Source organism: Pipistrellus kuhlii, unplaced genomic scaffold (assembly GCF_014108245.1).
Source record: "Pipistrellus kuhlii isolate mPipKuh1 unplaced genomic scaffold, mPipKuh1.p scaffold_m20_p_6, whole genome shotgun sequence".
Classification (NCBI taxonomy): domain Eukaryota; kingdom Metazoa; phylum Chordata; class Mammalia; order Chiroptera; family Vespertilionidae; genus Pipistrellus; species Pipistrellus kuhlii.
This window is the reverse complement of record NW_023425562.1, coordinates 64,340,766-64,367,549: the sequence shown is the minus strand read 5'-3', so window position 1 is coordinate 64,367,549 and position 26,784 is coordinate 64,340,766. Positions and strand designations below refer to the sequence as shown.

Here is a 26,784-nt window from a genome sequence, read left to right as displayed (position 1 = left end):
TAAGGGCAATCGGGCTGGCAGGGGAGCAGTTAAGCATTGATCAGGCTGGCAGGGAAGTGGTTAGGGGGTGATGAGGCTGGCAGGCAGAAGTGGTTAGGGGCAATCAGGCAAAGGCAAGTGAGCGATTGGGAGCCAGCATTCCTGGATTGTGAGAGGGAGGGATGTTCAATTGCCCATTGAGTGGGTGGTTGGACATCCCTTAAGCAGGCATCTTCAAACTACAGCCCGTGGGCCACATGCGGCCCGCAGAGGAGTCTGATCCGGCCCGCCAGGTTTTTTGGGCAGTGAGCGCAGCCGAGGTGTTACAGTAGGAATTAGTAGTTCATATAGTCCGGCCCTCCAGCTCTCTGAGGGACCGTGATCTGGCCCCCACTTTAAAAAGTTTGAGGATGCCTGCCTTAAGGGGTCCCAGATTGGAGAGGGTGCAGGCTGGGCTAAGAGACAGCCCCCTTCCCGTGCACAAATTCTGTTTATTATATAGGATATAAAAGCCCTTTATTTAAATATCACTATATAATCATGAGCTATTGTTATTAGCTTCTTGTTTGCCTATAAAACTCCTTTCTAGATTTCCTTTATTCTATACTCACCAGCTGAGAAATGAGTCATGCCATTCCCCCATAAAGACTGTTCCCACATATCTTTCCTCAGATTTATCTCTTTTCTGTCTCCATACTTTATTGGCAACCCATATGTTAGACTTTATCCCAAGTACCTTATATCCTGGGCATTTTAATACACATCAGTTCTATTAGACTATCAATCTGAAAAAAGTGGGGATACAACAACTTCATCCTGCCTTGCAGTGGGCAATTGCACATTAAACTCTGGTGAATTAAAATAAATGAAGAATTTAATAAATTTGAAACCAAATGTGTTCAACAATAGAACCTTCAGTTTGGTGAATAGACCAGGTGGAGATGTACACAAATATATTCAAAGCAGAGCTACCAGAGAACACAATGTACCAGATCAGTTGGCTTGATTGCTGCCTGAGTAAGTTCAGAAATATGCCCATCCAACAAGCTGGGGCTATATTTTGTAGACCGGAGTGCACAGATACCCTTGGTCTCTCCCAAACAACTAAAGGTCCTACTTTTGCTGTTACCAAACACTCCTGGATGATATTGCTTGCCTGAATCTTCATCAAGTGACAAATATTCCTGGCAGGTGTCCTCAGTCAGATCCAGAAATGGGGAAAAAGAAAAAATAGCTGGCATCTAATCTACTCTGGTCCTGATGATAGGGTTGATTTGAACCCTGGCAAGCTTTTTTCAAAACCACCTGGCAGCAAATACCAATACACCCACATATGCCATTCAGGTTCTCCAAACTGTTCTACAGACAGCTGAGTTTTCCTTGGCCATGATTAAACTTTTCATGCCATCCTCTCCCCCACTTTGTCAACAATTCAGAGGATTCAGGATCCAGAATTAATAACACTATCTTTCTACCTTTCTTCTTGTCTATCACAGTATGATTTATCATAGTGAAGAACTGAGAAGAAACTTAAACTACAAAGTAATGATGAAGCAAATTATTCCATTTGCATAAGATTGCATATAGGAAAAAAAAAACAGTAGTGATTACTACCCATATTATTAATTGTAATAATTTTTATTATGTGAACATGAATGATTACTTTTCCCTTCCATTCATAACCCATTTTAATACATTATGAATATTATTCCTTTAATAGCTATATGAAATAATTATATACCGTATAAATTTTTAAACAACTAACTGCATGGACATTCTAAATAGGGAAAATTTATTTTTAAAAAAATGATCATTTGGGAGAGAAAATTTCTAGTCTTATTCTTTGCTTGACAAATGTATTTATAAAGTCTGAATATGGGTGGTATTGGTCTGTGTGTTTTGTATACATGTATATGTGCAGTATCCAATAATAATGTTCACAATTATTTACTAACTGGCTCCAATAAATACCCCAGTTTGTAACATTTGCTGAATTCCATGGTTTAAATCTTTTAATTGTAGCCAAGTTTTGGGCAGAGACACACATGATTGGTCTCAGAAGGCCCTAGGTCACATGTGTCAAACACAAGGCCCGCGGGCCAAATCCGTCCCGCCAGGCCTTGCAATGTGGCCCGCACCACGCTGTCATCACTGCACTCCGCTGCGTTTCCATCACAATGACAGTTTATGACTGTTCAGTAAACCATTCGGCCCGCGATTTAGGCTGGATTTTAGATTTTGGCCCCTTCTCTGATTGAGTTCGACACCCCTACCCTAGGTGCTGACCCAGCCCTAGGGGACAGCTGGACCTCATCTTCCACTGAGTACCTCCCAGAGCCAATGGCTAAGCACCCAACACTGGCTTCTATAATAGAAAACAGTTGTCTGTGGTCAATTTGAAGCTTCTCTCCAAACATCACAAGACAAACCCACCAGCATACAAGAGAGAAAGAACAGATGTACATTGCCTTAGCCCATAGATTCACTCTCCTCTTGTAACTCCTCTGTCTACTGGAGCCTTATTAGGCTGTAAAGCCCAAATATTATTAGATAGGAAACTGTGTGGAGTTTTTACAGGGAAATGGCCAAGTCATAAAAAAATATTAAATGTAAAAAAACTTCTGTGAAGAAGAGCAGTGAGCATAGTTTGGGATTTATATGTAGACATGAAATAAAACAAAATGTCATTGGGAAGTTGAGCAAGGAAATGCACTAGTTGGGAACCTAAGTAAATATCCAAACTAATAGCTAAACTAGCATTTTAAATAGATAAGATTGTATAGAAAAGAAAATTGAGGCCTAGAAAGTTTAAGTGACTGATTCAAAGTCAGATTTTTAAAGCAGAGTATTCTGATTCCAAGTGAATTGCTTTGCCTGGTCAGTGTGACTCAGTGGTTGAGCATCGACCCAGAACCAAGAGGTCACTGGTTCAATTTCTGCTCAGAGCACATGCCCAGTTTTCGGGCTCCAAACATATTCAAATGAATTGCTTTGACCATTAAGTTGGCATTATTTAAAAATTCAGCTTACGTTTTAGAGGATTATTATGATATGCTATTTCAAGACAACAAGGACACTAACAATTTTTAATATTTTTCACAATGAGTTCAGATAAATAAAACGTTTTTTAATATATCTTCAATAAGTTTATATTCTAAGCAGCAGCTTTTTTTTTTTTTTTAATCTTCACCCGGGGATATGTTTTTATTAATTTTATAGAAAGAGGAAGAGGAATGGAGAGATATTGTTAGTTGCTTTCTGTACTCTATTCAACCTTGGGATTGAACTGGCAAACTAGGTTTGTACCCTGACTGGAATCCAACCCACAACCTTATATGGGACAACTCTCCAACCCATGGAGCCATCCAGACAGGGCTCTAAGCAGTAACATTTTAAACATAAAAGAGGAATGCACTAATGTTCATTGTCAATGAAACTCTCTCTTAGACTTTTCTATTCCCTGATGGAAAATAGAAGCTAGGCTACCCCATTCACCTCTTTCCATTTCATCGGAGTGAGTGTGTCCTATGAACACACAGCAAGGAAGCCAAACTTGACTTTGCTGCTGATGTTAATCTCCGGGGGATGAGATTTGGAAATTACTTTCTCAAGAGAGCCCACATCCTGTTTTGAGGTTATTGTGGGTAGGCTGCATCATGTCACAAGCAACTGCATTTTCCAAGGGAAAACCTGAACATTCTGAAACCTCATAAAACTATACAGTTAAAAATACAATCGTAAAGGCCAAATTTATATCTTTGCCTGCATTTTCACCATCATCTTTGTTAAGCATGTATTGGGGTGTCCAAAGCAATCCACACACATTAGACACACTTACACTGGATTCCTAATTTGTCTATATAACTTAGGTTAGAACTTCAACTGAGGATTTCTCATTAATAGGATGCAAACATGTTAATTTGTGTCACTTACTAGAATAAAGGTTCAGTCTCAGGATAGAAATTAATAAATCATACCACAATACAAACAAATTTAAAAAATAACTATTTTGACAATAAAAACATTGTCTTAATCAATTGTTTATGTTCCATAATTTTGCAGAAACCTTAAAACATAATTCTCTGACTGGTATGCAAATCAAAAAGCTTCTAATAAATTTATTTTGGGTTATTTTGGAGAGGGGTTAGAAAGTATCTGATAAGCAGAGGATAATATTTTGGGGAAAACAGTAGGATCATTACTCCAAAATCTCTTACTTCTGTGACTGGCTTTTTTCCTGTGTCGAGGGCGTGAAATTGTAGATACTCCACTCAGGTGCTACCAACATTCAAATGATGGTTTATAGAATTTGGACTTCACCATCATAACTAATAAGTGGTATGATGGTTATTAGGTTATTTGTTTAAAATGGCTTAAGAGTTATTTGTTTATGTATTTATTTACTTCTGTATCAGCACCATAATTTGGGGAGAATCTTCTGGCCATCTTCTGAGAGTGTGGTCACAAATAACAGCCTGGCCATCATCTAAGAGACATTAGAAACACAGGATCCTAGACTTACTGAATCAGAGTCTGCATTTACTAACATCCCAAGGGATTCAAATGTACATTACAGTTCAGGAAGCACTGCTCTAGGCCTATTTCACACTTGGAGCAATTGAGGAATTGTTCCAATTCTAATAGCTAGTTAATTAATTATCAAAATTCATGCCTAGGGTTCCTGAATCCCAGAACTGTAATTTTTTTCTGGCTTTCATTTCTTCCTTTTGACACATTTTTAGGCAAAATGACAATTATTCTCATAGAAACCCTTAATAATAATACAATTGCTATCAATGCCCATCACTGACAATGCCAGGTTTAGCTAGTTCTACCTACTTCAGCAGCAATTAAATTTTGATATCCTTTTATGTCAATATAGTCTCAACTTTAGTATAGGTACAATGGTTGGCAAAGTAAAAAAAAAAAAAAATTGTATTTGTTATCTGTTAGCAAAGATAAATCTGCTCAGGAGGACTGAACGAAGGTCTTTGGAATACTTGTTAGTTTACCAGCAAGTTAGAGAAGTTCATCCTCCACTATGACCTCGTTCCAAACAGAAAGAAGCAGAAATAGGCCTTGAAATAGCTTATAGTTTCCTGGAACCACCAAAGCAAATGGAACTTTATTTCAAAAAGATAGCTAAGTACAAAGCAACAGAGGGAAATGATTCAACTGATAACTTTCTGAGAATGGGAGATTCACAGCTGGTGAGAGTGATTTGGAAGCAGATCATAGGAAAAAATAGTTTATTTGCTATCACCCGAAGAGGAATGAGCTGGAGAATATGGCTTGCTTTTTCCAGTCTCATATCAATGAAAAACAACAGCCATTACACAGCAGGAAGTGAGGAGGAGGATTCACATTGAAGCTGTGTCATTGCAGAGGCAATGATCCACTTAGTATTTCAGTTGAAAGTTTGAAAACTAGCCCAATAGATTTGCAGTTGATTGTGATAACATAGTTTCCCCAGATCCCCCTTTTTTAATGAGATCCTTTCACAGTATAAAAATCAAAATGGAACGTGAGAAGTCATTGTCATTTGACAGTTAATGCAACTAAGACTCAGATTAGTTAAAGTACTTGCTCCAGATCATATAAGGCGAAAACCAGGATGAGGAGCCTGTGTTTCTGATTCTTCATCCTGTGCTCTGAAGATTTCATACTCCCATGTTCTGCCTAAATTTTGCAGAAACCTTAAAAACATAATTCTCTGGCTAGTATACAAATCAGAAAGCTTCTAATAAATTTCTTTATTAAATAAAAGGAATCTTATTTTTGTTCAACATGTTCCTAATACATTTCTATTTCATAAAGACATAAAAAAAAATTCAATACCTTGGAAAAATAACAAAAGGATATGGGTTAGCTTTGGTGGTGTCTAGTATCCGAAATTTAAAATTTTGACATCCTTTCAGGTTAATAATATACAGATTTAGAGGACTGGATCAAACCAACGTGAGGTCAAAAGAAGCATATTTGCATCAGATAGCAAAGAATAATACATTTAAGAGGACTGGACAGGGGTCTTTGAAGTATTTAGGGCTTAATTAATATCCCAGTAGTACCTATGGTTTTGGAAGTACTCCTGTGTCTATTTCCTAACTTTAAGGAATGAAAATTTGGCCTCAAAGCTACAGACAGCTGTGAAATTGAATGCTCTGTTGGAGCATTTTAAATAGCACATTTGGCCCTTTGGAAATAACTAAATAGATTTTACTTGTGCAGATTTATAGAACTTGCTCTTTACCCAAAGTTCTGCCTCTTCCCAGCTGAGTCACTGCCAATACTTCTAAACTGAGTCCTTCATTACTCACACTCCCTACAGTAAGGTAAGCTGGGGTTGATTTCACACATTACTAACACAGCTTATTTCTTTTCAGATGCTAGAATTTTTATCTGTTTCTTTTGTTTACAAAGCAACTCATTGAAAAGTACAAATTGCAGGGAGTCTAGTCTTGCAACCTAGAAATGAAGCATGGTCTAAGAACTGGTCTTTAACCTTGGTTTCACATTAGAACCATCTGAAGAAATTTAATCCCCAGGTCAGGATATTTCCTAGTCCAATTTCAACAGAACAAGCTGGATGAGACCCAGAACTTGGCATTCTTTAAGCAACTCATCAAGTGAGTACAGTGTTTAGCTAAGGTTGAGAACAAGTGGTTTAAAACAGCTTTTCTCAGAGTTTGGTGAGCACCAGAATCATCTGGACACTTGTTAAAACACTTCAGGGCCCAACCAATGGTTAGCAGACAACTTCCTCCGTGCTTCTCAAACTGTGCCCCTCAGTCAGCATTGCTGGAGAGCTTGTCAGAAATGCAGATCCTCAAGTACCATCCCAAACTGAATGGAGTTCCTGAATCTTCAGGTTTATTAGTGCTCTGAGTACTATCAATGTTTACCAAAGTTGAGCATCATTGCTCCACAGGAAATGGTTACAACTCTGCAGCAAGGATAACAGTGGAAAATAATATTTCAAACAATGATGAAATTCCAATCACCCATTAACTGTTTGATTTATTATTTGTACCATAAAGCACTGATAACTGTACAAGACCTGGTTTAATCATCCAGGAATCCCTACTCCTTACTCCACCTTGTCCATCTGGGTGAACTTTCCTGATTTTCTCATAGACAGTACCCATCATATGTCACCTTGAATGAAAAGAACCCCTTATTGCTAACTCAGTCTCCATGAAAAGAAATGCAATAGTATGTATTCCAGAGACCCAGATTCACATTATTCATCAAGGCTGGGAGTTTGACCTAAAAGCAAAGCCCATGTCATATCTGGGAGAAGTATCTATATATACATAAAGGCTAACCTGCAAAGTGTCCCCTTGGGAGTTCAACCAGGATATTTGGGGTTCAATCGCTCACTATGATGTGCACTGACTACCAGGGGGTGGGGTGGAACATGATGGGCTACCAGTGGTGGAGGCAGGGCACTGAAGAGGCAAAGGAAGGAGGAGGTGGGGAGGCAGGAAGGCGGGGAACCTGATCAGTACTGCTCACCAGCCAGGCCGAGGGAAGCTACCTGTGCATGAATTTCGTGCACGAGGCCTCTTGCCTAGGATAAAAATATAGACAGAGAGCTTAGCATATTTTTTCTCACTTTAATCAGGAATAATGTTCTCACTCAATTTTCTGAACTGTTTCATAAGGCCCAGGCTGTGCTCCAAACACAATGCATAGAGAAAAAAAAACAAACAAACAAACAAAAAAAAACTCTTCTACCTGGACAAAGTCTAATCCCATTCTCCAGCTCATCTTCCTCCTACACATTTCCTTGGATGTAACATCTGAGTTTACCACTTTTCCCCCCTGTTATCTACCAGGTCTTCTGAGGTTGTCTGAGCCTCAGCACTTTTTGTTCAATTCAGCCATTGCCTGCCACTGGGTTAGAATTGTCCTAGAGTTAAAACAGAGCATCAGAATCACTAACAATCCCAGGGGTATTTTTCAGGAGTACCTTTGACTGTCAGCAGTGCTACAATGTTCTTGTGAACTAACTGGCCCCTTTTAAACCAGTGAAACTGCCAAAACAGGCTTGATCATTGATCCACAATCATGACTTCCTGGCCTCTATGAGTTTTAAGCTCAGTCACTGATGCTGTGACTAATACTATGAGAACAAGTAAAAAAAAAAAAAAAAATGTTTCCCCTAATTAATATGCTACCTTACTTCACAATACAAGGTAAAAACAATCATGAATGTATCAGACACTTGATCGACATCAGGGAAATACACTTGAAAATTAGTCTAAATATTTTCACTTTGAGATTTTGAGTGGCAGGAGCAGGAGTTTGCCTTTTTCTAACAAAAGAAAATAAGAAAATCTAAGAACAGTGTAGTGAAGCTAACCTAAGCCAGAACTCCCCACAGAGAACAGCTAGCTTTTTATGCTGGGTGTGGGTTGTGCATAATATTTTATTATTTCCCAGCCGTTTGGGCTTATATGATAGAAGTGCAAGAGAACAAGAATGCCCAGGATCAGGGAAATTATGCCGATTGAATAATTGCAAAAAGGCCTTAGACAATTACTGGTCTCCAGCTGGGGTTGTCCTCTCTGTTAGGAGTTTTAATATAACAGCCTCCCCTCTTAAAATTAGATTAAAAAACTGGGTTCACTTAAAAAACTGGGTGCACATTCATGTAAGTCCACCTTAGGAAGATGCTTTGTAACCAGGAAGCTGAATGCTAATGCACGGGTTGCTATGGTAAGCAATCTTTTCTATTTAGCGGGAGAATAAATAGTTCTATGAATCCCTAAATCAATAGCTGGGACTGAACAGGATACAATCTGTTATGTTAGCCCCTAAATATAGGTTTGGAACTAGAAGATAGTGTCTTGTCTATAAAATCGTAAAACAATTATAGATGCTTCAGAAAATTTTGTGTTCACCTTTTGAAGCTGCTTGCTGATATTTTTCAAAGTTTTTATATAACTATCTAACATTTGTTTAATTGTTTTTCTTTGTCAGCCAGATAAAGGCAGTTGGGGGGAGGGGGGTTATTTTTTGTTTTGTTTTTTTCCATAGCTGGAAAAAGGCATTTTCAGAATTAGAACCCATTTAATGAATACTTAATGAGGTAGAAGTGTTTAATGAACATTAAATAATAGCAGTATAATGGGTATGCATTCTTTAAAAAGAACAGAATGCGGCCTAAACAAATAGTTTTGTTTCCTTTCTTGAGAAACTGTACCTGTCCATCAGATGAATATTTGCCCATTCTCCCCCTCCTTTCCCCCTTCTCTTTTCCACCTGGAGGCAAGGAGAACTTAGCTTTATGGACCAATCAACAGGCTTCTTGCTCCTGAGCTTCCAGTTGGATTTATGTCATGGAAGATATCAACCAGAAGATGGAAGGAAAATGGTAATGTGGGGTTTGGCTCTCTCTTGTCAGGTTGCTGAAAATTGACTGAAATTCTTTGCCTCTAGTTATAGCTCCTGGGTGCTGGGTGCTGGGTACCTCCATTCTAGGTGTGATAAATAACCCCTCACTATTGCTGGCCCCAGGGAGTTCACAATTTCTGTTGGTTACCCTTAATCCTGCCTACGATTTGTAAATGTATTCCTTTAACTATTTGAAGGAGCATGGGATTCCTTCTGGAGCCCTGCCTGCTTCTCCTTGAGAGTCAATTTTTCATTGGGATGAAAATCTAAATATATTAAAAAAACATAACTAAACTTTTAAAATATTTTATTGATTTTTTAGACAGGGAGGAAGAGATGGAGAGAGAAGAATTGAGAGGGAAAGAGAGAGAGAGAAACATCAGTGTGAGAATGAAACACCCCTACTGGGAATTGAGCCCACAACCTGGGCATGTTCCCTGATGGAGAATTAAACTGGCAACCTTTTGGTGCATGGCACAATGCCCAATCAACTGAGCCACACTGACCAGGGCAGAATAATTAAATTTATATTTAAACACTTATTGTTAAGTGCATATTTTAAGATATCACTATAACATCAGGCTACTTCAATGCCAGATAAGCTACCTCTTTGTTGATATAATTTGTAAAGCCCAACGTATTCACTCTCCCTTTCTCATAGGAATCACTTGACTTGTAATTTGTATCTTATCTTCATATTATCTCCTCCATGTTTTCCATGGATTCTCCACCAAAGTGGAAACTGTGAAGGAAGCTTTTCAAAGGCTTTTGTGTTCACCAAGGGGCAGACAGATAGGAAAGAGCATAAAAATTAAACCTGTTGTTAAGGAAGGTGCTGTGATGAAGTTCCCCTCTGTGCATTCATTTTGTCTTTTGCTCCCATTGGCCAAATCTATCTGAAAGCTGAGCCCTTTGGAGGGAGGCCTTCAACGCAGCATTTTTCGCCTCTCTATTCTAGGTTCTCTTGAATATATGTATTGGTTGTGATAAAAAACCAAATGCTGAGCAAAACACTACTTTAACCTTTTCAATGGGTAGGTACTTTACCTTAGAGCCATAAGGAATGAGGAGGTACGGGTTTCAAGAGAACTGGGGGTCCGAGGGTATTTTTCTCTATATCTTTGTCTGTCTTTCTCTTTCCCCTAAGGATCTGTCATCCTATAGATTCTAAGATTCTGCCTCCTTCCACAGAGAGGCAGTCATGCAAACAAGGAGGGAGACAGTGCTGCCTCCTGCCCGGCAGACACTCACCTCATTTAGCATAGCCCTTGAACAAGGCCTGTCCTTCTCTGTGGGACTCTAAATGATAAATGACTCTGCTACTGGGGCTCTAAAAGGATAATCATTTTCCAGACCCATTATCTTTTCCCAGGAGAATGCTGGATAATGGCGTGGTGGGACATTTTCCCTGTGCATGACAGTGTTGGTGGCAAGAACCTCCATCTCTTTCCGGTCTATGAGTAACACACTGGATACAGCCCCAGAGAGATAAAGAAGTTAGAGCAGCTTTCAGAACTGCCTAATTTGCAACCAAACAACAGTTTAGGCCCAGAGAGAAATAGGTTTGTGACTTTTTAAGTGGAAAATCACAATTTTATAAATGAAATGTAGCTACATGCGCCTATGACTAAGTCTATACCACTCTCCAATAAAACTCTTAAAATATTATAGAAGCTAAAAGTGTAACTAAATATGAGCATATAAAATTCTGTGACTCAGCGACTTCACTCATGGGTGTGTATACCCAAATGAAATGTATTCATAGGTTCAACAAAAGTCATATAGCAGAATGTTCATAGCAGCTTTATTCCTAATGGCCCCAAACTAAAAGCTTCCAAGTTGTTAATTATCAGTACAATAGGAAAATAAATAAATATTATACAGAATAAGAAGCAGTGCTTAGTACTAGCTGTATGCAAACATATGGGTGAATCTCACAACCATACTGTGAGGTGAATGAAGCAAAACACAAGAAAACATACTGCATGATTCCATTTACCTAAAGGACAGAAATAAGCAAAATTAATTTATGTTAATCCAAGTTAGGGTTGTGGTTACCCTTGGGGGTAAAGAGTATAGAAAGGAGCATGAGGGGGCTTCTGCCGTGCTAGTAATATTCTGTTTCTTGGCCGGGTTAAGATTACAGTTCAATAAATTTTACTAAAATTAACATAATTCATAGAAAGGTGGCCAGGAGTCCAACAGATTTAATAAAGAATTATTAATCTATTGGCAAAAAAAAGCTTCAATCTTTCCTTAGAATAGGGACAGAGCTGAATTAATGGGAGAGCCATCCAGATAGCTGTCTGACATGCCATTTTATAAAGAATGAATACTGCCTGTTGAGGAGTAGAAGATGTAGAATATTTTACTTGCCAGATTCCTTCCGGAGATGGTAATGCATATGTTTAAAAACGATCCTTAGCCAATCCATTAAATTTGGTAGGATACCCCAGATCTTTGGCATACATTAATTAAAAACTGTATTTGGTTAAATAAAATGGCCACAATTTATTAATAATTCTCTTATTAATTAGTTTATCATTCAGCAGTGATTTTATCTCTGTTTTCTTCTATGGACAAGGAGTCCATCCAGACCCCTTGATGTTAGTCTTGATCACATGACTTTCTTTGGCAAATAGAATGTTAGTATATCTACTGACACAGTTTAGGACTAAAGCACTCATTCCCTCAGGAATATAGGGAAGATCAAAGAAGTTCAAGGATATATAGGTATCCAGAATCTTGAATAAGCTTTACTAGAAGCAGAGCCTGAAATGAGGGTTTATGTACAGATCATTTACTGAGATGCTACCTTTAGAAGAAACTTGAAAGGAAGTGAGAGAAACTGGTAGAGTGGATTCTCTAGTGTGAAGAGGTAAAAACACTTCCCATGCATTAAGGTTGGCAGTACTCCTGGCCTATCATCTTTTATCTTCCCAACCCCTAGCTGCCATGCCCACTACACAAAAGGTCCTCCTCCCATCACTGTTTTACTGATTAAAGTTATAAATAGAGGAAATTAGCAGTTGTAATGTGCATGTACAAGGAATCCAAGGAAAGTTTAGTATTGACTGCCTATAGCCCAATTTTGGCCTTGATTCAATCCAATTAAAAAAGAGTTTGTGAGATATTGCTCTCAATTCAATAATGACACTCATACTTTGGAAAAAAACAGTAAACTATAACATATCATGAATCCCAGTATAAAAAAGTTATAATCTGTTTAAAAAAAGCACACACAAAAAAACAGACTCCCTTTTATACTCCTTATCATCTGGCAACCACAATCTTCTTTCTGTAATTATGGGTTTGTCATATTTCATTTAAAAATGAATCAGACAATATAAGACTTTTATGTTTGTCTTCTTTCACTTAGCATAATAATTTTAAAGCTTATCCAACTTCTGGCACGTATCAGTACTTTGTTTTCTTTTATGGCTGAATAATATTATATTTATTTGTTCATCCATCAATGGACATTTGGGTTATTTCTACTTTTAGGCTACTGTGAATAGTGCTGCTATTAACATTCACATTCACATACAAGTTTTTATTCATCAAGCACTTTCTTGAACACTAAAAGGATTTAACTAGACTCTAGAGTTCCAAAATATTTTATTGTAATAGCTCTTGCCAGTTCAATAGCTGTTTTGAAATATTAGTTTCTGAAACTTTCTACTCTTCCATTTTTTGTGATGTCACTTGATTTTAATATTTGGTAAACCAAATTGTTTATGCTTCTTTAAAAAAATATTTTATTGATTTTTACAGAGAAGAAGAGAGATTGATAGGGTTAGAAACATCGGTGAGATGAGAGAGAAATATCCATCAGCTGCCTCCCGCACATCCCCTACAGGGATGTGCCCACAACCAAGGTACATGCACTTGATTGGAATCAAACCTGGGACCCTTCAGTCTGCAGGCTAATGTTCTAGCCACTGAGCCAAACCAGTTAGGACTATTTATGCTTCTTCTGTTGTCAGGTTTTCTCTAGCCACTTCTGCATATTAATATTTTAGATAAATATTAGAATAATTATTATTTATTCTTTTAAAAAAAGAAAATAGCCGAAACCGATTTGGCTCAGTGGTAGAGTGTCGGTCTGATGGACGAAAGGTCCCAGGTTCTATTCCAGTCAAGGGCATGTACCTTGGTTGTGGGAACATCCCCAGTAGGGGGTGTGCAAGAGGCAGCTGGTTGATGTTTCTCTCTCATCGATGTTTCTAGCTCTCTATTTCTCTCCCTTCCTCTCTGTAAAAAATCAATAAAATATATTTTTTTAAAAAGAAAGAAAATAAAAGTGTACTCCTTGTTTTATAAAATGGATTCAAACTGGTAATTTTAGGAAAAGTGGCTCACTTTCAATATTATGCCTCTGTCCTCAGAAGACATAGTTCTCCATTTCTTCAAGTTTTCTAAGTTCTTATATAAGTTACATTTTATATAATACATATGTGTTTATTATAATATATTGTTTATTATCTTATATTGGTAAAATAATATTAGTATTTATAATATTACTATTGTGAATGCATTTTTTTCCCTGTAGTACAACTTCTAAAGTGATCCTATATAATAAAAGCCTAATATGCAAGTGTCCATCATCCGGTCATCATTCAACCAATCAAAGCATAATATGCTAATGGTATGCTAAGGTTGCTCAACTATGACCACCAAAGGGCAGACAATCAACCAGTCAACCAGTTGCTATGACGTATACTGATCACCAGGGGGCAGATGCTACAACCAGTAGGTTATCTTGCTGCTGGGGTCCAACCCTCCCACAGTTTCTCCTTGGCTGGCCAACCTCCCATATCCCTCTCTGGCTCTGATTGTACACTGGTGGAGTCCCTCGGCCTGGCCTGTGCCCTCTTGCAATCTGGGACCCCTCAGGAGATGTCAGAGAATTGGCTTCATCCTTATCCTTCAGGCTAGGTCGAGGGACCACACTGGTGTATGGATTTGTGCACCAGGCCTCTAGTATCTTACTTAATAAAAGAGAAACATGCAAATTAACCATCACTCTGCTACACACCCAGCGAATCAGAGTGAGTATGCAAAGTAACCCAACAAAGATGGAGGTTAATTTTCATATTCAGGCATGGAGCAGCCAGGAGGGGCAGGATGCCTGCTATGAGGGGAAGGGGGTGCAGAGGGAGGAAACTACAGGACCCATGCTCTGGACAGCAGCTGGGAGTGAAGCCAGGGGAAGTAAGGCCTATTCTTGCACAAATATCATGCAATGGGCCTTTAGTTAGTATATAAGAAAACTGTACTTGGCTACTTATTATGTGATTGACCACACTACTAAATTTTCCCACTAATTCTAATTGTTGTTGCTTTACTTAGAGTTGCCTGAATGTATAATCAAATAATTTGCAAATAAGAATAACAATTTTCTTCCTACTTTTAGTATTTACATCATTTATATTTTCAGAATAATCATAAAGAATAGCAATGATTGCTATTGTACTTCTTTTGTTTCTAGTTAAAATGGAAAAGTGCCTACTGTTTCAATATTAATATTATGTGCTATAAATAGACATATTAAGTTATCTATATATACATATATAAGTATATGTAAATTATGTTTTAATAAAAATAATTCTATTACTATATTATCAAAACTATTTGTTCCTTAAATAATTGAACTGCCTTTTAAAATGTACTAAAATAATTAAAACATTTTATACATTGACTTATTAACATAGCTAATCTGTTAGGTTTCTGAAAATTTAGATTTTCTGAATTTTTAGTATTAATTTCACTTATCACTATAATTGATAATATTTCCTATATATATTTTATGCTTTTATTGAGTATAATGTAGACTGGCCAATTTTTTACCACCTGTGTTACTTTGTCATGATTCAGTTTTAATAATAACTACTTTAATTTAGCTTATTGATTTTCTTGTCTTTTCTTTATTCTAAAATTGCATAAAATATGGACATAAAAGGGTTTACATTTTTGCTGTTTGAAAGTATTCATGATCAAAATATAATTTATTTTCTCATTATGTAATTAGATATTTAACTATTTACTTTATATTCTACATGATAATTTCATTTTTTATTATTTTAAAATTATTTTAAAATCATTTTTTATTAATTTCAAGAGGAAGGGAGATGGAGAGAGAAATAGAAACATCAGTGATGAGAATCATTGATTGGCTGCCTTCTGCACGCCCTCTAAAAGGGATCTAGTCCACAATCCAGGCATGTGCCCTGACCAGGAATTGAATTGTGACCTTCTGGTTTATAGGTTGATGCTCAACCATTGAGCTACACCAGCCAGGCCATTATTTAGTATTTTAAATATTTGTCCACTTCATCACAGTTTTCAAATTTAATAACATAAAGCAAATACTCTAATATATCTCTAAGTTTCCTCTACAATTTAATATTTTCCTTTAGACATGACTTATTTAATAAGTTTATTTTATGGCTACCTATGTGTGTGTACATATCAACATTATTATCATACACATAGTTATATATTATATAAACATATACTACTATTATGTATGTTTCATTCACCTCTCAAAAATACCTTTCATTACAACTATTATCTGTTTTATAATTTCCTATTACTATTTTTTAATCTATTGAAATATATTAAATAATGGTTTCTCAGGCATGTTACCAAATGCTTATCTATTTTAAAAATCAATAAGTTAAACTTCATTAAAATTAATAAAAAATGTCCTTTGCAAAATACCTTACTAAGATGGTAAAAAGAGATGCCATAGACTGGGAGAAATTATTTACAAATTAAATATCTGACAAAGAACTTAGATCTAGGATATATTAATAATTTAAAACTCAACAGTAAAAAAATGTACAATCCAATTAGAAAGGAGCAAAATATGTATGACAAATATGTATATGAAAAGGTGTTTAACATCATTGACCATTAGCAAAGTGCACATTAAGACTATGATAAAATACCACTACACAATGATTACAATGACTAAAATAAAAATATAGCCCTGGCTGGGTTGCTCGGTGGGTTGAACCATTGTCCCATTCACCAAAAGGTTGCAGGTTCGATTCCCAGTCAGGACATATATCTGGGTTTCAGGTCTAATCCCTGTTTGCGAGGTGAATACAGGAGGCAAGTGTTAGGAGTTCACCCCACATTTCTGGGCTTTACTTCCAGGAACCTCACTAGGTTCTCACAGTGAAGATCTTAAGACAGATTCCCCCCCAAGCCCACTCCCTCCCTCCTCTCCCCCCCCCCGCCCCCACACACACACCCACTCCGTATAATTTGGCTGGAAGAAGAAGGATAATCACTTTGAAACATGACTAAAACCTTCTCTACAATGAAAGTCAGTGCCCCAGGGTAAAAGACTTTGACAGAGCATTGTCCCATCATCTACCAGAGAAACATTCCTGCCCCTTGAGTCTCCTGTAGCCTTTCTGTCTCACCTAACTGGGGAGAAGCATAGTCAACAGGAAATGGGGATTAGAGAAAATTAAGCAGGGATGCTGTAGCTAGGTAAGGGAGGAGGATGCAAGAAGGGATTGGAAATAAAATAAAAGCTTTTTCCATTGGAAAAACACTTGTTGTGCAAGTCCTGTTCCAGAGACACAGACCCACTAAAGGACTGAGATTTACCTATAACATTAAAGATCACATCCCCTCTGCCACACTTTATAGCAACATCAATGAAGCTCCTGGATTTTGTATTTATGATAGTTATATAACAATGGATAGTGGATTACAGCTGAAAGAGATAACAGGTACACTCAGGGATACTCCAAGTCAAAGAAAGACAAAAATAAGGACACCAGAGAAACTTAAGTTCTTTCATACATATAGGGAGGGCAAACATCATACATAGTCCAACTCTTAGCTAGATTAACATAAAACCTCACACTCAATGCCTATGTACCTCAATTCTTATTACCTCATGCAACATACCCATCTTTAACAAAGAATTATAAGGCATATGAAGATAGTTATGGAATGAGAATGAAGTCCCAGGGCCCCAGTCACTAAGCTCTACAATCCATCCCTGAGTTGGCTCTGAGACTGTACCTCCAGTCAGCTGATCCCAGCCAATGACTGAACATATCACACCTAAGTCTAGGGCAGGTCCCTTTCCAGGGGACACTGGACTCCTCTGGTGACTGGCTTTGGCTCAAGGCCTTGCTGAAACTTAGATGTCAAATAGTCTAGGAAACTTTCATCTTATTTTCCTTCATGCTCACTTTGACTCCAGGTCAGATGTACACTGTGGCCTGAGCTCTCCCAGCTTTTCCCAGCTCCATCCTCATGCTTTTTCACACATCCTCCTCCTCCATCCGCGTCCCCGCCCCCACTGACAAATCCTACCCTTTGTGTTTAATCCTGTCTTGGCATCTGTTTCTTAGAGGAGCTGGACCAACATAGTATTTTATTCTTTCACTATTGCAGGCTTATAGACAGTGCTCCTTAGTGGGCATTTTTAAATCACAGATACTCATGGATAGAAATTGAATTTTTAGAATGTTTCCCCCCAGGAACAGGGAGAAATTCAGGGAACTTCCTCAAATGCACTGTCAGGGTTTTTCTTTTAATATCTTATGTTTAAAGCTGGAATGTCTTTTTAGGAAACAAGGCCAAACCCTTTGCTGTAAACTGGCGACATAGTAAAAAGAAAAAGCTAGATTAAGAAAAGGTAGGGTCAGTCCATCCATAAGAATTTGTATGATAACCACACACTTCATGGATCCTTAAACAAGGCAGAAAAAATAAAATTTAATTATAAATCTTAAACACACCGAGGTTTTGTGGACACATGGCCCATGAATTAGCTCACGAAGTGACTGGGTTAATATGACACAGTTGGATCTATGCAATTATATGGTTATGGTTTTGACTTTATTTCCCTAAGGCCTGAGGGATTTAGAGGCTAGGAACAAATTTTAAATAGATTAAGTGGTGTACGTGTTGTGTGTGTGTGTGTGTGTGTGTGTGTGTGTGTGGAAAGTAGGCCAGTTATGTATGCTTAATTTTCACAACAATACACATGTGCAGTTCAAGAATTGTCTCTTTTATGTACTCATTTTGAACACCATATCTCATCTAAAATCAAGAAAAATAAATAAACTGTAATTTTCTTAAAGCTATTAAATTCATATGGGAAAATAACTGATGCATTAAAGACAATTTTTTTATTTTATTTTTTATTTGAGACTCACTGGGAATTTGGCATTTTAGGGGCTGTGAATACTTTTTTTAGTGTCATATGTCAAAAAATACTCCTGAGGAAAAACTCCTTGACATTGGTCTTGACAATGAATTTTAGATATGACACCAAAAGCACAGGCAACAAAAGCAAAAATAAACACTAGAACTAGAACTATATCAAAATAAAAATATTCTGCACAGCAAAGAATGCAATTGACAGAATGAAAAAGCAACCTCCAGAAAGTATTTGCAAGCCATATATTTGATAAAGGGTTAATTTAAAAATATATAAGGAATTTATCATACAGTTCAACACACACACACAAACACACAAATAACCTGATTTAAAAATAGGCAATGGAACTGAGTATTTTTCTAATAACGACATAAATGGCCAAGAGGTATGTGAAAAAGTGCTCAACATCACTAATCATCAGAGAAATGCAAATCAAATTCATAATGAGATAGCACCTCAAATCTGTTAAGAAGGGACTATTATATAAAAACAAAAGATAAGTGTTGGTGAGAATATGGAGAAAAGGAAACCCTGGTATAGTGTTGGTAGGAATATAAATTGGTACAGCCTTAATGGGAAAATAATATGGAGGCTTCTCAAAACATCCTATATTAGGGGTGTCGAACTCAATCAGAGAAGGGGTCAAAATCTAAAATCCAGCCTAAATCACGGGCCGAAAGGTTTACTGAACAGTCATAAACTGTCATTGTGATGGAAACGCAGCGGAGTGCAGTGATGACAGCGTGGTGCGGGCCACATTGCAAGGCCTGGCGGGACGGATTTGGCCCGCGGGCCTTGTGTTTGACACATGTGTCCTATATAATAATAGCCAAATATGCAAAATGACGGAATTACAGAATGGAATGACAAGTTGCTATGATGCACACTGACCACCAGGGGGCAGAAGCTCAATGCAGGAGCTGCCCCCAGCTTCCAGGCTACCAGGTCAGCCAGGCCAGGTGCCAGCAGGGGTGGGGGCATTGTCCAATCGCCCCACAGGTCACCCTGCAGAGAAAGTGACTGGTGGTGGGGTGGGAGGAGGGGTGGTACCTGGGAGCAGGTGGTGCCAGGACAGCCAAGGCGGATGCCAGCAGGGGCCCCCAACCACCCTGCCAGTCACTCCACAGATAGGCTCTGATCACCAGCCATGCCTAGGTACTCTATCCGTGCACAAATATCATGCACTGGGCCTCTAGTCAAAAATAAAACTACCAGATAATCCAGCAATCCCACTTCTGAGTATATACCCAAAGGAGATAAAATTTAGTATCTCAAAGAGATACCTGCACTCCTATGTTCATTGCAGTGTTAAACATAATAACTCAGATCTAGGAACAAGCTAATGCCCATTGATAGATGAATGGAAAATTAAAATGTGGTATATGCATACAATGGAATATTATTCAGCTTTAAATAGAAGTACACTATGCCATTTGTGACAACATGGATGAACCTGGATGACATTGTGCTAATTGAAATAAGCCAGACACAGAAAGATAAATACTGTATGATCTTACCTATATATGAAATCTAAAATAGTCAAACTCATAGAAGCAGAAGGCAGAATGGTGGATACCAGGGGCCAGAAGAAAAAGAAAATGGGGAGATGTCATTCAATTTTCAGTTTTGCAAGACCAGTAAGGTCCAGAGATCTAATGCATAGCATGGTGACTGTAGGTTCTGTGTACTTGAAATTTACAAAGAAGGCTAATTCTAAGTGCTGTCACTACCAAAAGGAAAAAAGTGATGTGTGAAGTGATGGATTGTTAACTGGCTTTATTGTGCAGATTATTACACAATGTACAGAGTGGGGCAAAAGTAGGTTTACAGTTGTGAGTGCTGCAGTTTTTTCTTATATTATTATTTACTGTGGGCCCAGTACATGAATTTGTGCACCTTGAAAGGCATTGTGGGCTGTGAGGCTGTGGAGGGCATAAGGGTGGTCTCGGCCCATCCTTTGCGCCCCCACCCGACCCCTCCCACCACAGCCCCCAAACTGCTATTTGCTGGCAGCCTCACTCCCACTGCCACCACTTCCATGCACTAATGGTGCCAGCCTGCTTGTACACATGGATGACGCAGAGTAATTGGGCCAGAGCCAGCAGCGGATGTGAGCAGCAGCTCTAGCATTGGCAGCAGGTGCAAGAGCTGGGTGCAGAAGCAAAAGAATTTTCAGTAAACACCAGAGGCTCACCCCAATGACAGCAACCAGCACCCTTCCTTGGTCTGGCACCCCCACTCACCTGCTCCACCATCCCGTCATGGACAACACCAGCCATAATCCAACCTGGTGGTCGGTGACCTTCATAGCGACCAGTTGTTCAGCTGTTCGGTTATTCTGTCATTTGGTTTATTTGCATATTAGCCTTTTATTAAATAGGATTACTTTTTTATTTTCCATATGAACAATTGTAAACCTATTTTTACCTCAACTGCATATGTATATCAAATCACCAAGTTATACATTTTATATATGTACTAGAGGCCAGATGCATGAAAATGCATGCACTGAATGGGGGATCCCTCAGCCAGGCCTGCCCCCTCTCACAGTCCAGGAGCTCTTAGGGGCAGGAGGTGACCCAGCAATCAGGGGAAGCGACACCCTAATCACACCTCTGCTGCTGCCACTGCCGGCAGCACAAGCCTGGGCCGGCCTTGGTTACCTAAGCCTCAGATGACCCTGCACCTCTGGCCAGCCTTGAGTGGCTAGGGGGCTGAGGGGATTGGGGCACTCCTGGGCAGTCATGAAGAACAGCCAGGCCTGTCTGGGGGCAGCCCCAGCCTTGCTGTACAACTGCAGCCCAGCAGTGCTGAGAGGACTGGGTGCCGCCATTTGTGGCTGTGGGTGCCGCCATCTTTGAGGACATGGCAGTCAATTAGCTTATTGGCTGTGGGCTCTATCATAGTTGAGGGTGTAGAAGTCAATCAGCATATTCCTTCCTTATTGGCTGTGAGTACTGCCATCTTTGTGATGGCTTGAGGGTCAATTAGCATATTCCCTCTTTATTAGATAGGATAATAAAAAAAATTACCCATGGAGTCAAATTTGCTTGGGTCAAGATAGAGGTGAGGTAAAAAGATAACATAACTTCTAAACAAGTAAATTATCCAAAAGTCATTTGAACTTTCTGTGGGCATATGAATCTAAGCAATACTGAGTGTCAGTACTCAGGGACCTACATACCGATAAACACTGAGCTGAGCAGCCATCAGCCTGAAAGTGAAAAGACATTTGGGGGGCCTAGTCATCTGAATCTGTGCCTGTAACTTGCATTCTGCCACACAACTCTTGCTAGCAGATAATTAACTCTATTCTTATCTGTGATGCCTGTCCTGCCTTGCAGAACCTGTTTCCCAGAATACTGCCATTTTACAGAGGCCATAAACAATCAACCATATACAAGCCCCCTCAGGGGTTGGCAGTGCTGATGCCAGGTAGGCCAAACCTCTGAGTGTAATCTCACTTCCCCCATTTGACTCACGGGGAAGCTTCAAAGCCCATAAATAATCTGGACACCTGGTCCATATTTGGGGGACAAATAAACAAAGGGTATAAAGGGAAAGCTTCGTCCATAGTCATCACTCAGAATTTGGAGACTGACTCCTTGAGTCACGGCATTAGTGTATCTGCAATAAAGGCTACTTTCTAAATACCTTCAGAGGGCCCATCTGATTAAAATCCCGAGCTGCCTGGCAGTTTATCTGCAACAAGCCCACTCTGGTTGTCCTATGGACACAACTGATCTGCTATAAGATCTAGTAAATCAAGCTTCAGACAACTGGCTATTCATCAAGATTGCCAAGAATAAGAAAAACAAGTCAATTGGCAAATGGTTAATCCATTGTTTCTCTATAGAAGGAACTTAATTGGAAAGATAGAAAACACCTATTTTTTTAAAAAAAGTATTTGAACTGCCAATATGAGTCTTTCTTTGCACTACACCAGAACAGTTGGAATACATGCTTTTCTCAGAAAGAGGGAGCTGCCTCTTTAGTCAGAACTCAATTTTGCATTTCCTTGATTTGCAGATGAAAAGAATTCCAATTCCCTATTTATTTGTAATACCTGGCTTGTGACTCTCTGGCTGGCTCAAGCAGTTCTGATGAAATGCAGGACAATGACACCTTGAAAAGTGGTGACTCTGTATCCACTTGAAAAGTAATTGCTCCTGGCTTCACGCACAGTGACTTCAAGATGGAAAATACATTCAGAATAGCAAATGCCAAGAATGCTTCTAATCCAACTGACTCCATTCCTTATCATTTTAGGGAAGCAGGTGGGATAAAAAATAATGCCAAAAAGCATGATTTATCATATCAAAAATATAGAGCATGGTAAGTATTCTATTTTCTCTTTTCTCTCTCTCATTCTCTGTCTCGACTTTCTTAATACTTTTCATATATAGAGCTTCCACCTGAAACTATTAACTGAATTCATTTTTCAAAAGGTTAACTAGACTTTTGAAATGTAAAGTTCTGTAGCCATTTTTTATTATTTTGAATTTAATGTAATTAGTTTTGATAAGTTGCAAATTGTTGTGACCCAGTTTGGATGCACTTATTTTTTCAATATGTAATGTTTCATGCATACAAATGATATAAGTAAAACATATAGCAGAGTGCTAACAACTCATTAAACTTCTCCTATTTTATTTAAGCTATTATTATTATTGAGGCAATCACTGTTTTCTCCTTCTCTGTCTTTCATCAACCATTGGAATAACTATTATTCTAAATTTTATTTTTATATCTCTTTGCAATGTCAAAATTAGCTTGTTTCCTAAGTATATAGTCCTAAACAATGCATTATTTAGCTTGCTTTTATTAAAAGTGTATTATATAAAAGTTTCTGTGATACTGGCTTTCTTCACTCAATAGTATTCTTGTTTTAAATTCATCCCTTTGTTATAAGAAGTAGATCTTACTTATTTCCACAACTGACTAATTTTCTATTGTACAAATATATAATAATTAATTGTGCTGCACCTTGATTGACACATGATATATGTTACAATTATCTTCTTAGAGTCTGAGGCATGTCTTTATTTTCCCTATGATATTTTTTATTAAAATTTATTAATTGAATTTTGTCAAATATATTATTTTTGTTTAGCACTTTGTGACATATTTAAGATACCTTTCTTATGCTTGCTTTGGCAGCACATGCACTAAAATTGGAATGATACAGACAAGATTAGCACGGCCCCTGCACAAGGAAGTTATCCATATTTTTTAATAACAACAAAAAAGATAGCCTTCCTTCTCCAAAGATATATATATATTCTTCCAAATACTTTACTTTGCCTTTGAAAATTAATTCTTTAGTCTACCAGAAATATATTTTTGTGGAGACTATTTTGACATGTGTATACAAGTTTAGTCTCCTGTTTTAAATTTTCTTATCATTATACAAAGACCATTTCTATCTCTAACTTTATTTTTTATCTTAAATTCTTTTTTGACTTATCTATATAATAAAAGCCCAGCAACCCTTACAGTGGAACAACCAGAATGACCAGGCACTGACCACCAGGGGGCAGATGTGCAATGCAGGAGCCTCTCCCACCTCTGCAGCAGTGTTAAGGAGCAGGGAGCCAAGCAGTAAGGAGCCAGCAGGCAGGAAGTTAGGAGCCAGGGGACAGGCTTGCGAGAGGGATGTTGGACTACCAGGCTGAAGGACGCCTCCCACCCCCTGCACAAATTTTGTGCATTGGGCTTCTAGTTTAATGTAATTATTCCAGATTTCACTTGGTTCATACTTGCCAAGTGTTTTTATATATTTTCCCAGTGTTTTTATATTCAATTTTTCAATGCCCATATGTTTTGGGTGTATCTCTTATAAAAAGCATGCACATGGATTTGTTTTCACACAATCTGATTGTACAATATTTCAATGATTGGAAATAAACAATGAAATTTAACCTTCTAGTTAAGAACACTTTTTTTCTCCATACAACTTAAGGTAATGAAGGTGCTATCTTATAAAAATAACAGACTAATTCTGTCACACAATTGACTATTACCATAAAGATGATTCAGCACCTTTAAAATAAGTTAATTTTTTCTCCAATCTGATTCTTTCAGCATAATTTGTGGGAACATAGACCTAAATATATAATGATTCTTAAGTCATCTCAATTTTTATGAAGAAAAAATTCTTCAAAGGGAAACAAAAATGTCTCTATCAAACCTTACTAGTGTAATAAAGCATTTAACAACATGTCCAGTTAGGGACTGATCTAAGCTGGGTGAATACCTAATTACTTAATCATATTTATTTTTATTGCATTTAGAAACTTAGCAAGAAAATGAGGAGTAGTGACCAGAGAGGGCTTTGGGAAATGTCCCCCTCTCTCTCCTCCCTCTCTAGAAAAGTATTTTCTCTATCAAGAAAGATTATTCAAGAAACAATTATGGTTCTGATGGTCTGGGCTGATGGAGGAAAGAGATTATTCACAGGGAAACGAAACCTTGATTGTAAGCTATAAAAGAAGTCTTCTGGTCTTGGTTGGACTCACACATAAATGCGTGACACTGGCTATTGACTAATTTAGGATGGGCTGATGGGCTCAGCTCGGTTAACTTGGCTCTAAGCTACATGTCCTTCATCCTCCAGCAGGCATGCTAGATATGTTCCCTAAGACATTGCAAATAGCAACAGAAGCAAGCGCAATATGCAAGCACTCTCTAAGCCTCTTCTTGCATCACACTTGCTAATATCCCACTGGCCAAAAGAAATTATATAAAACTAATTGATCTCAGAGTCAAACTCAGAAGGTACTATAATGCTGCAGGGAAGAGTGTGAGGACACTGGTAGGGGCCAATAGTGGGACCATTAATGTAATTAGTCTACCACAGAGATCAATTTCCTTCTCTCACTGAAAAATACAGAATATGAGCAAAACAACCAGTCTTTTTTTTTTTTTTTTTTTTGGCAGGGAACCATTGTCCCCAGGGAAAGGCAAGTTCAACTGAGCCATGACCTATTCAAGGACAAGCTTATCCTTTAGCCTGGGCACTTCACCAATCCTGGTTTGTTGTTTGACAAGCTGGAGCATCCAGTTGCCTGAAGTCAATTTTTACAAGGAGAAAGAAGCAACCGAAAAGCAGCACAGTCCTTGGTTAAACTTCACAATGATGGCAGGAAGCAACATGAGGAAGTGACAGTGCCCATAAAAGCTTGGTATATTTCTTCTCCCTGGAAGATAGAGTTTTTGGAAGAAAGATAAGTCACTTGTAATGCGGTTAGGGAAATGTTGATTCTTGATTTGCATAAACTGTGGGCATCCTTTTTGTTTCATAAAAATTGCAAATTGAGAAGTGCAGAAACATTGATAGGAAACAGCTAGATCTCTGAGGCACAACAACAAAGTATTAAAGAGCCTTGATTTGGGATAATGAAATATATTCATGATTTCCATATTTGATATTTTTGGTATATTCCCTGTGTGTGTGTGTGTGTGTGTGTGTGTGCGCGCGTGTGCACGTGCGCGGATGTGTGATAGTCACACTACAAATCTGATATGTAATTTTAGTTTATTTGGTTTGGTTTCACAGTGTTATTTTAATGCATGTTTTTGCATTCATTGCTAGCAAACAGGGCAATAAATCTTAGGAGATTCAGAACTAATCTGTGTTGTCATGCCAGAATGAAAAGCTAAAATTTCAGCCCATATTTTAAGCTGCTTCCTTCCTTAATGCATTGTGTCATGTTCTTAGCAGTTTCTCCCAAAGAAGATAGGCTTTCAATGTGCATGTCGGCTTGGGGGAAATCTTGCTCCTATGTATTAACTGCTGACTTCTTTAATCCTGTTAGAATTTAATTTCCCTTGATTGAATGCGGTGTTATCACCAGGTGCTGAGTGGCTCTTTCCTATCCGTGCATATAAATCCAGTTAGTCCTTCCCAGACTGGGGATGTGCCAGAACCTTCTGAGGTCAGCCTCTTCTGAAGGAGCCTTTGCTCTCAGCTTCATTAGACACAGAGAGTGAAAGTCAAACTTTGGGACACAGATGTCTTGTTTATTTGCACATGAGTTCTGGCAACTGAGGCATCTCTGTGGATGATCTGTGAGAGTCCAGCAGTTTCCAATGGCTTCTGCATTAATCCAAGGGTTTAAAAAAAACTTAAATTAAATAGTAAGGTGTTCATTGGTTAGCAAGGTACTGACCCATAAAAATCTCTATTATTCCCAATTCTTCCACTC

The 26,784-nt window shown here is 38.2% G+C and overlaps 1 non-coding gene across 1 annotated transcript; it reads left to right on the top strand.

Annotated features, from left to right (window-relative positions):
- Positions 1-23,725: 23,725 nt before the first annotated feature.
- On the top strand, positions 23,726-23,829 carry LOC118708514. The gene has a single exon (XR_004984594.1). It is a non-coding gene; the product is annotated as a U6 spliceosomal RNA (small nuclear RNA).
- The last annotated feature ends 2,955 nt before the right edge of the window (positions 23,830-26,784 follow it).